This window comes from Bos indicus, chromosome 23 (assembly GCF_029378745.1).
Source record: "Bos indicus isolate NIAB-ARS_2022 breed Sahiwal x Tharparkar chromosome 23, NIAB-ARS_B.indTharparkar_mat_pri_1.0, whole genome shotgun sequence".
Taxonomy (NCBI): Eukaryota; Metazoa; Chordata; class Mammalia; order Artiodactyla; family Bovidae; genus Bos; species Bos indicus.
In genome coordinates, this window is record NC_091782.1 from 44,890,928 (window position 1) to 44,901,603 (window position 10,676).

Consider the following 10,676-nt stretch of genomic DNA (forward strand, 5'->3'; position numbering starts at 1 on the left):
GAACTTGAAGCTAACCCACAAGTCTATCAAAGGAAATGAGATAAAGAGATTGTGTTATGTTCCAACCATGAAGCTATTAAAAAGGATGAAGTTGATCTACATGTGCCAAGGTGACAATATTTAACAGCTACCGATAAATGAAAAAAGTGAAATGCAAGACACTATGCATGTCTCTAATAGTAATGGTAACAGCAATAAAGGTCAGTATGTGCAGATAACAAAATCTGGAAGAATAGGCAACGAATTTTAGAGAGTAATGACTCTAGGAAATGACATTATGGGATAATTTCACTTTCGACCTTATTCATCTCTGTATCTTATAAACTTTTATAAGCATTACCTATCGCTTATGTAATTTTTTAATGCTTCTGTCTCATTTTAAATATAAATAGGTATGATAAATTTAAAATTAATAAACTGGAAGTTTTCAACGACAGTTTATACGTCAGCAGAGCATGATCCTTCTAGAGAGTTACCATGTGCCACAAGCATTGTTCATGCTCTTTGGTCCAGTAATCTTTAATACAGAAAACCTTCATCTATACAGATGTCTATTACAGTTCTGTTGTATTAGCAGAAAGCTGCAAACAACCCAAGCGGTTACCAGAAAAAAACAGTGAAATAAAATGCCATTCTCAAAATATTATGCAACCTTTTAATAAGAAGTGTTAGAAGACTATGAAATACCATGAAATCCTTACATTATAATATGAAGGGTAAATGCAAGATATAAAATTATATATTCAAATGTGTGCAGTCAGATGTCTCAATGGAAAATGAACTAGAAAGAAATTTACCAGAGCTGAGAATAATGTTGTTTTGATGGCGGTGCTCGAGTTCATTTTTTTTCCTTGCACATTTTCATAGTTTCCAATTTTTCAATTACCTCTTACTGCCTGCATCATGGAAAATAATGCCATCAGTGCTGTTGATAGGAAATTAAAGACACAGCAGCATTCTTATTACTGGCTTGGTAGAGAAATTTACGTTTTTTCTTTTACTCAACTGTCAGGTTCATTCGAAGGAAAAATGAGTTGTCACCCTATGGTTGGCCCTGGCTTGCCCTGTGCTCTGGTGCAAACCCTTCCCAGCCTCTTTGCTCCTTAACTGTGAGATTAGACCACGCCATCAGGCTCAATGAGAAACTGAATAGTTTATGAAAGATGAAATTCCCACAAAAGTAGGTCATTTCTTCTAATGATTAAACTTAGCGTCACGCATGAGCAACCAGTGACTGCTAGAGAGATTGACAGGCCCGTGTCAGGACAACTGAGCTCCAGTTACAGTTCGGACACTTAGTGAGTATTTTTCCTGTCTGTTTTCTAATGGCTCCATGTTTCAACTTTTTCACTTGTGAAATAATTGTGTTGAACTAGAATCTGAATTTTAAATGCAGCCTTTTTCTGAAATGGAAGGAATAGGAAGTACCTTTTGGATTCAAGGATAATATTAGATATCGTTACCTTTATTTGATGCGTAAAGAAATGAATATATAAAGAAGGTAAGAAAGTCGACCAAGGTAGCAACTAAGCTAGGATTCAGTTCCAGGCCATCTGACTCTTTCTCTTTAAGATTTTGTAGATTAGGGAACTGAGGCTTCAGAAGACTGAATGATTTATCCAGGGTACATAGCAAGTTAGAGTTGGGGCCAGAATCCAAATTTCCTGATGCCTGTCCTACATTTACTTTACTTTAAAAAAAAAAACAAAACAGTTGCAGATTCAAGTTACTTATAGTCCTCCATTTATAGTTGATTATAATCAGTTAGTGATGGACAGGGAGGCCTGGCGTGCTGCAATTCATGGGGTCACAAAGAGTCGGACACGACTGAGCGACTGCTCTGATCTGATCTGATAATCAGTTATCGGTATTGCCTACCCCCCTTGTTTTATTTTATTTTTCCCTTTTACTTCCTATCTTCACTATAATTTAATTTGCCCTCTGGGGCTGTTTCTGGATCTGTTATGGCAGTTCACTAATTTGTCCTTTGGCTATATATTTTCTATTGTGTATCCTGCCCTCAAATTGGATGCTTTAACCATTTTCAAAATATAATCATTATATCCAGTAGATTCTCCTTTATAATCTTTCATTCCTATGTCATTTACCAAATATTCTCTATTTTAAGTTTTTGATCAATTTTTTTCAATTCCTATGGGCTTTCCTTGTAGCTCAGTCGGTAAAGAATCTGCCTCCAGTGCAGGACACCCGAGTTCGATCCCTGAGTCGGAAAGATCCCCTGGAGAAGGAAATGGCAACCCACTCCAGTATTCTTGCCTGGAGAATCCCATGGACAGAGGAACCTGGCAGCTTACAGTCCGTGCAGTCGCAAAAGTCGGACATGACTTAGCGACTAGAGAGAAAGAGAAGATAGTGTAGAATGTGCTGCAGTAACGAGTGATACTGGACATTTCAGCAACGAATACCCACAAAGCTGTATTTCTCACTCACAGGCAACGTTAGTTGGTTTTCTCAGACTGTGACCCAGGCTGCTTCCACACTGCAACCCCGCCATCTTGGAGGTCTTCACTGTAAGTCATAAAAACAGTAGCCCAAGTACCACGGAGAACTCACACTCCATTAGCCAGAACTAGTCACGTGGCCCCAAGCCAACTGCCAGGAAAGCCGGAACACGATAAATGAGCACATGGACTTATGGTGAGCACCAATTATCTCCTTGACAAGGGCAGCTTGCTTAATTTGTTGTCTGTGAGCTCATTTTCGCCTGGGACCTCACAGTCCCCCACCCCCTTTTTGGCTGGAAATATGGATCTGGGGAAAGTCCAGGAGCTGTACAGTGGGTGTATTAGTCAGGGTGTGCTAACACATATCCCAGGATCCCCAAAATCCCACAGGCTTATCATATTAGAGGTGTTGCTTCCTACTCATACCATAGATCAACCATGCATTTAAGCAGGCAGCCCTCCACGTAGTAACTCAGGAAGCCTGCTCTTTCCGTCTGGTGGGTTTCCCAAGCAGGCATGCAGAGCAAAGACCCATGGCCACCCTGGACCATTGCATGGGAAAAGCCCTAGGCAGAAAATAAAAGACACACAGTTCATGTTCAAGGTGAGATGCTCTCAGCAAGAAATGAGCCCCAGCCCAGAGGCAACTAATTGTTCTAGCCATTACTGAGATCAGAGTTGGGGCTGAGAGGATGTAAGGCCATATGTGAAAGGCATCAGATACCCCAACGCATACAACATTGCTCGCCTTCAAAGGACCATGATTAAGCCTAGCTCTAAGTCCGTGAATCCCGAGTTTGGTTGAACAACCCGACACATCTAGGATTGAGGCGCATAAGGGAAAGTGGCAGAAGTAGCCCCAATGTTCTTATCAATTTTAAACCAATCACAAGCCTCCATTCAATTCTCCCTGGATATTGAATGCCCTGTCATTTCAGGCCCTTGCTATACCAGAAAGTTCTGCCATGCAGCTCCAAGAATTGTTTCCTGCAAGTGTCTGTGTGTGTGTGTGTGTGTTAGTTGCTCAGTCGTGTCCGACTCTTTGCGACCCCATGGACTGTAGCCCACCAGGCTCCTTTGTCCATGGGGTTCTCCAGGCAAGAATACTGGAGTGGGTTGCCATTTCCTTCTCCACAAGTAGGAACCACTTACTGGCTCAGTCATCTTGAGTGAGTATACATGCCAAGGATGCCTATATCAAGTCCTGACGTCCCTGGGACAAATCCCCACACGTTTAAAAGTATGTCTTGCCCAGGTCAACTTTTTCTGGGATAAGACATTTCCGCTTTGGTCTGCACAAAGTCTGCACATGAGATTTCCATTTCCTAGGAGCTTTACTTTCAGGGGAATAATGCAAGGGAAAATGAAAACACAAAGAAGAAAGGAAAGCCTATTTTCTGATCTTCCGGATATCTCCTCCTTTTCACCTCTGAACTCACACCCCAGCTGCTTCCCTGAGTGACTCACTTGGCAGGGTTGGATCAGAGCTCACAGGATGTCCTCAGGCATCTAGCCAGGAGTCTCCCGGGGTTTCGATCAATGTGCCCCTTTCCTTAACCACCAGGACCCTTCCCTCTGGTGCCTGCAGGGTGGGTCTACAAGCAGTACTTCAGCAAACTTTCTGTAGCCCTGCAGGTGGTACCACAGCTGCTGCCCCCCGGGGCTCCTGGTGGTACCATTCCTCCTGCGTGCTTGCAGAGCAATTAAACGCAATGCTAGCTTGCTTTAATATTAATAAACAAAATAAGTATTGTTCATTAATCACATACTACAGACCAGGCACGATTGTATGTTTTGACCTTTCATTTTAATCCTTACCTAAGAGGTAGATGGTATTATTATGACAGAATTCTTTTTAAGAATGGGATAATTCAGTGTGAGAACAAGAAAGAAATCACCTAAGGTCATATAGTTAGTAAATGTCAGTGTGGGCACCCACAATCTTAACACTGTGCTATTTTGCAAATATCTCTTAATTTTTGGAATACAAAATTTAAGTGACTAGATCTCAATTTTTGGAAGGCAGACAACATTCCAGGACAAAAGTCTGTCTGTTACCTGAGAAATGTTAATATAACAGAGCTTGACTCATACTGAGAGTTACACCACCTGTCTCTCCACAAACAAAACTACATAACAAAATAAAATGGGGTTACTGTAAAGAGCTCATGAAAATTTGAACAGTTTAATCCTTGGGAAAACCCCAAAGGGGCCCATCTGGTTTTGAAATGCAAAACTGGCCAAGCAGAGTCTATGCGGAAAACTTTTAGACAAGATACACAATTGTGCTCAGACACTCAGCTGTGTCTGACTATTTGTGACCCCACAGACTGTAGCCCGCCAGGCTCCCTTGCCCATTGGATTTCTCAGGCAAGGATACTGGAGTGGGTTCTAGGGGATCTTCCCAATTTGGGGATCAAGCACTCATCTCCTGCATTGGCAGGAGGATTCTTTACCATTAGCTCCACCTGAGAAGCTCACTGTACACAATAAAGTATGAAGAAAGTTTGGAGTTGTCAGCCAGTGCTACAAAAGGGAAACGGACTCCAGAAGAAATAGAGTGGGGGATGGCCAGTGGGGGTATGCACATGTGGACAGAGCCTGCTCATCACTGCTGAGAGTGATGGGAAAACTTACAGAGAGGGACATCATTTGAAGTCCTTTTCAACATTTGCTATCAGTTCAGTTCAGTTCAGTTCAGTCGCTCAGTCGTGTCCGACTCTTTGTGACCCCATGAATTGCAGCATGCCAGGCCTCCCTGTCCATCACCAACTCCCAGAGTTCACTCAGTCTCACGTCCATCGAGTCAGTGATGCCATTCAGCCATCTCATCCTCTGTTGTCCCCTTCTCCTCCTGCCCCCAATCCCTCCCAGCATCAGAGTCTTTTCAAATGAGTCAACTCTTCGCATGAGGTGGCCAAAGCACTGGAGTTTCAGCTTTAGCATCATTCCTTCCAAAGAAATCCCAGGGCTGATCTCCTTCAGAATGGACTGGTTGGATCTCCTTGCAGTCCAAGGGACTCTCAAGAGTCTTCTCCAACACCACAGTTCAAAAGCATCAATTCTTTGGCACTCAGCCTTCTTCACAGTCCAACTCTTACAGCCATACATGACCACAGGAAAAACCATAGCCTTGACTAGACGGACCTTTGTTGGCAAAGCAATGTCTCTGCTTTTGAATATGCTATCTAGGTTGGTCATAACTATCCTTCCAAGGAGTAATCGTCTTTTATTTATTTTATTTTTTCTTTTTTTTAAGAAGCCAGAACTCCAGTAACTCTCCTGGAGTTTTCTTTATCTGGCTTTTAACCAGAGGGGCGTTTAGATAAGCTTTAGATTTTCTAACAACTCTCCTGAGAAGGGGAAGCCCAGAAAAATAAAGTCTGACACTGTTTCCACTGTTTCCCCATCTATTTCCCATGAAGTGATGGGACCGCATGCCATGATCTTCGTTTTCTGAATGTTGAGCTTTAAGCCAACTTTTTCACTCTCCTCTTTCACTTTCATCAAGAGGCTTTTTTTTTCCCATTTTTATTTATTTATTTTTTTTAATTTTATTTTATTTTTAAACTTTACATAATTGTATTAGTTTTGCCAAATATCACAGGTATACATGTGTTCCCCATCCTGAACCCTCCTCACTCCTCCCTCCCCATACCATCCTTCTGGGTCTTTCTGCCATAAGGGTAGTGTCATCTGCATATCTGAGGCTATTGATATTTCTCCCGGCAATCTTGATTCTGCTATAGTTATCCTCAAACTTCATAAACATTTGTTAATCAAAACAGCCTTGTATTAGCACGGTTTTGGAGAAGCAATGGAAGGGTGGGTAGAAGTGACCCAATAGCAAAATGAATATTGTTCCCAGCAATGATGAGATGACAAGTTTCAGCAGGAAACCCACCTGAGCTGTGGAATAATTCTCTGTGTGTCCCAAATCCAGGAGACCCTTGGAAGGGGCAGAGAGAAGAACTAGATGCTATCAGCAGGTAGAACAGAGGGTGTGATATAATAAGAAATAAGTAGATTTGTTCTTTGTCCCCAATTCTTGGCACCTAAAGCCCTTGGAATCTCCAAAGTGATGAGTGTCTTTTGTGCACCGAACTGACTGGAGGCTGGGGGCCCCTGGATAGCTTCAGGACGGGGGCTGGTTTCCAGAAAGACCAAGGCATAGAACTTGCAGCCCCACCCCCTGACCTCCAGAGAAGGGAGCAGGGCTAGAGGCTGAGAAAAATCACTGGTGGCCAATGAATTAATCAATCATGCCTAAGTAATGAAAGCTCCATGCTGCTGCTGCTAAGTCGCTTCAGTCGTGTCCGACTCTGAGACCCCATAGATGGCAGCCCACCAGGCTCTCCCATCCCTGGGATTCTCCAGGCAAGAACACTGGAGCGGGTTGCCATTTCCTTCTCCAATGCATGAAAGTGAAAAGTGAAACTGAAGTCGTTCAGTCGTGTCCAACTCTTCGCGACCCCATGGACTGCAGCCTACTAGGCTCTTCCATCCATGGGATTTTCCAGGCAAGAGTACTGGAGTGGGGTGCCATTGCCTTCTCCAAAAACTCCATAAATACCCTTAAGTGACAGAATTCTGACAGCATCTGGGTTGGTGAACATAGCCACTTATTTAGTCAGAAGTACAATTGTCCCTTGGTATCCACGGGGAACTGGTTCTGAAACCTCTGTGGATACCCAGATCCATGGATGCTCGAGTCCCTTGTATACAATGGAGTAGTACAAACAAGTAACAACCTGAGACGTGAAATTGGCTTTAGAAACTGAGCCCTGAAATGCATGTTGTCTGACACCAACTTCCCAGAGTTGTTGAACTGAATTCTAAGACATCCAATTGGTATCTGGAGAGTTGGAGAAAGTGGCTGTTGCAAAAAATATCCCCACCCCTGTGATGTCAGAAATGTGAGTAAAAATGGCTCAGAGAGGATAAGGCCATTTATTGAATGGGTGACACTGGAAAAGTAGCACCTTAAGTCAATTGGTTTTCACTGGTTTATTAAAAATTGGATAAAATACTGACCAGCTTTTATGTCCCATAAAACATAGTCACAAATGAAAACCACACATGTAATTTAAACGGTTTTTTTTAGTAGGCACGTTTTAAAACAATAGAAAGAAATACATGAAGTTAACTTTAATAATATATTTCATTTAACCTAATATATTCAAAATTATCATTTCAACAAGTAACCAATGTCTGAAAATACAAGAGGTATTTTGTATTCTGGTTTTTTTTTGTTTTTTTTTTTTTGCAGTAAGTCTTTGAAATTCATTTTATATTTTACACTTACAGCTCTTCTAAGTTTGGACCAGCCAAATGTGAAATGCACAAATCACTGAAGTTTCTCTGGTCAAGATTTAAAATGAAACTTTTAAATAATTTTTCATGGAAATTTGCATAAAAGATAGTACTATATACTATTCCTATTTGCAGCTTCTTCTCTATTATAAAAGCAATACATGTTCATTTGTAGAAAATTTGAAAAACAAAATACAAAGAAAAATAAATGCATCTATTAACCCCCTTTCAGAAATAATCACTGTTAAATATTTTAATACATGTGCTTCTAGAATAACATATATATATATTACTCTTTATATACACTCAGCACTTCAACCTAATTCATTTCTCCCCAACATTACCATAAGAGTTACCTCTTTAATCTCCCTGAGTCCAGTGTTCTCCATTTCAATCCATCTTGACTACTGATGCAAAACTAATCTTCCAAAAATGCTATTTTCCAGCTATTGAGGGAAGGCAGGTAAAATGAGAGCTTGCATAGCCAGGTGTGACTGACTCATTCTAACAGAAACATACACTCAGTGAAATTTTTCCTTCTAATGGAAATAGAATTACTCCTCTGTTACCTCTTTCTCATATCTAGCCCATTATGGTGACGCAAAGTCTATTGCAAGATACTTAATAAGATCGAAGAACGATTTGAGAGTACAATCTCTCTAAGAAAGGCTGGAGGCAATAGCAGCTGAGCTCTCTCCCATGAGTGTTATAGCTTCAGGCTATGGCCAAGTATATAGAGCCCAAGAACTACACTCTCAAGCTGAAGTACAGACATCGAGACAAAAAGGTCTCACAGGAAAATCAGTAAAGATGTAAGACGAGACCATCCGAGCAAACTGAAGGTCTGGTTAGGGCTGCCTACATTAAGTATGTGTGTGTGAATGCTAAGTCGCTTCAGTCATGTCCAACTCTTTGCGGCCCCATGGACTGTAGCCCACCAGGCTCCTCTGTCCATGGGATTCTTCAGAAAAGAGTACTGGAGGGGGTTGCCATTTCCTTCTCCAGGGGATCTTTCCAGCCCAGAGGTGGAATCCTGGTCTCCTGCACTGCAGGCGGATTCTTTACCATCTGAACCACCAGGGAAGCCCAACCTTAAAATAACTTCAGGCAAATATTTTCTTTCTCCTATTAGCGTACAGCCTTGTGGCTCTTGCCTTGATAAGCCTCTGACTCTCTTCCTTGGAACACTCATTTGGTTTTCCCCTACAAAGTGTCTCCCAAATTGCAATTTTGAAGACAACAACAACAACAAAAACTTTCATTTCCAGACTTTCTCAGATTTTTTGGTTGACGTTACATGGTGTCAGATGTAGATGCAGGCTTTCTGGTTTTTTTAAATTTTTGATTGACAATACTCACAACTGTTGGCACATGGTGTCTAAGGAATTTACTATTTTGCAATAGTAAACAAGTCACACATTATTGTTAAGTGTATACACACATACATACAAGATACAGCATGTGTGAGGCATGATTCTAATTCTTTACACTGGTAACTATGTGGACATTAAAACTGCAAATCATTTTCCAATACAAAAAGATTTATGTGGTTGTATTCCAATGTACACAATTAAATAAGCTGTCAACTTTAATTTTGAAATAAAATTTTGATTTTTAATTATAATTATTTTTCTTTTAAAAGAGCAACTCCAGTATTTTTGAAGAAAATGTATAAATTATCAAAGCAATCTACTTTTACAGTTTTTGCATTTACCTTATGTTTTTGATGTAGATCATTCAACTTTTGTTCAATTTGAGTACATTTCGCTTTTCAATTCTTTAGATCGTTCCTATCCTAGAAAATGAACTATGTGAAAGTCTCCACTATACCAAGATAATTTGATTTTGTTAAAATGAAGGAAAGAAAAATTAATTTTATAGAGTAGGTAAAAATTCATAGGATAGGAAAGTGTTTCAGTACTCATCTAAACATCACTGGTTCAGGAACTCAATGTGCCCAATGATAATTACATTCATCCTCTTTAATATTTTGCCAAGTTTCAATTATGTAAAAACTCTGCAAAACCATGAAAAATCAAGTTTTACACATTTTCTATTTTTCCAGTCTGAAAGTATATCTGTCAAGTGTAAGGAAGAAAAATTGTTTTTCCATCTTAGAATCATAGGCTAGGGCCCTGTATATTAGGCTGATTAAAAAGATAGATTTACAAGAGAAAAACAGACAAGCTTATTAACACGTATGAAGAACATACACATGGGAGTACTCAGAGAGGAGTAACACAAAGGAGTGGTCAGAACTTGGACTTACATAGCGTCTTAGCAAAGAACCATAATTTTGCAGAGAAGTGGCAAGACAGAGGAAAAGGACTTTGAGCATGTAAGGCAGCAAATTGTGGCAAGGTCAATATATGGAAAGTAATAGATAAGGGCTAGTCTGAGTGAGTTGATCATATAGATTCCTCACATGCTGTCTCTGGGCTGCTAAGAGTTCTCTTTGGTGACTACCTTCTGCCCTTCACAGTAGAGAGGGGAGGGGGACACCCTTTACAAACTTATGTCCTGCTTTTAGGCCAAAATGAGAGTAGAGAGATTCTCTTCTATCAGCTTTTTTTCAACAGCCTTCAGTTCAATATAACCTTCATGCCAAAGTGGCGTATTTTGCTACCTTTCAGAGGAAAGAGGGATAAACCTTATTTCATTTAACAGTATATTAGCTTGATTTTCTCTGGTATAGACAATTTACATTTCATATGATTATTACTACATTTGAATTCGGGTCTACCATTTTACTATTTGCTTTCGGTTTGTTTCCTCTGGTTTTTTATCTGTTTTCCCTTTGCTGTCTCTTTTTGGGGTTATTTGAATATTTTTTATTATTACATTTTACCTATTAGGTGTTTGGACTATATCTCTTCAGATAATATGTTTATAGATTAG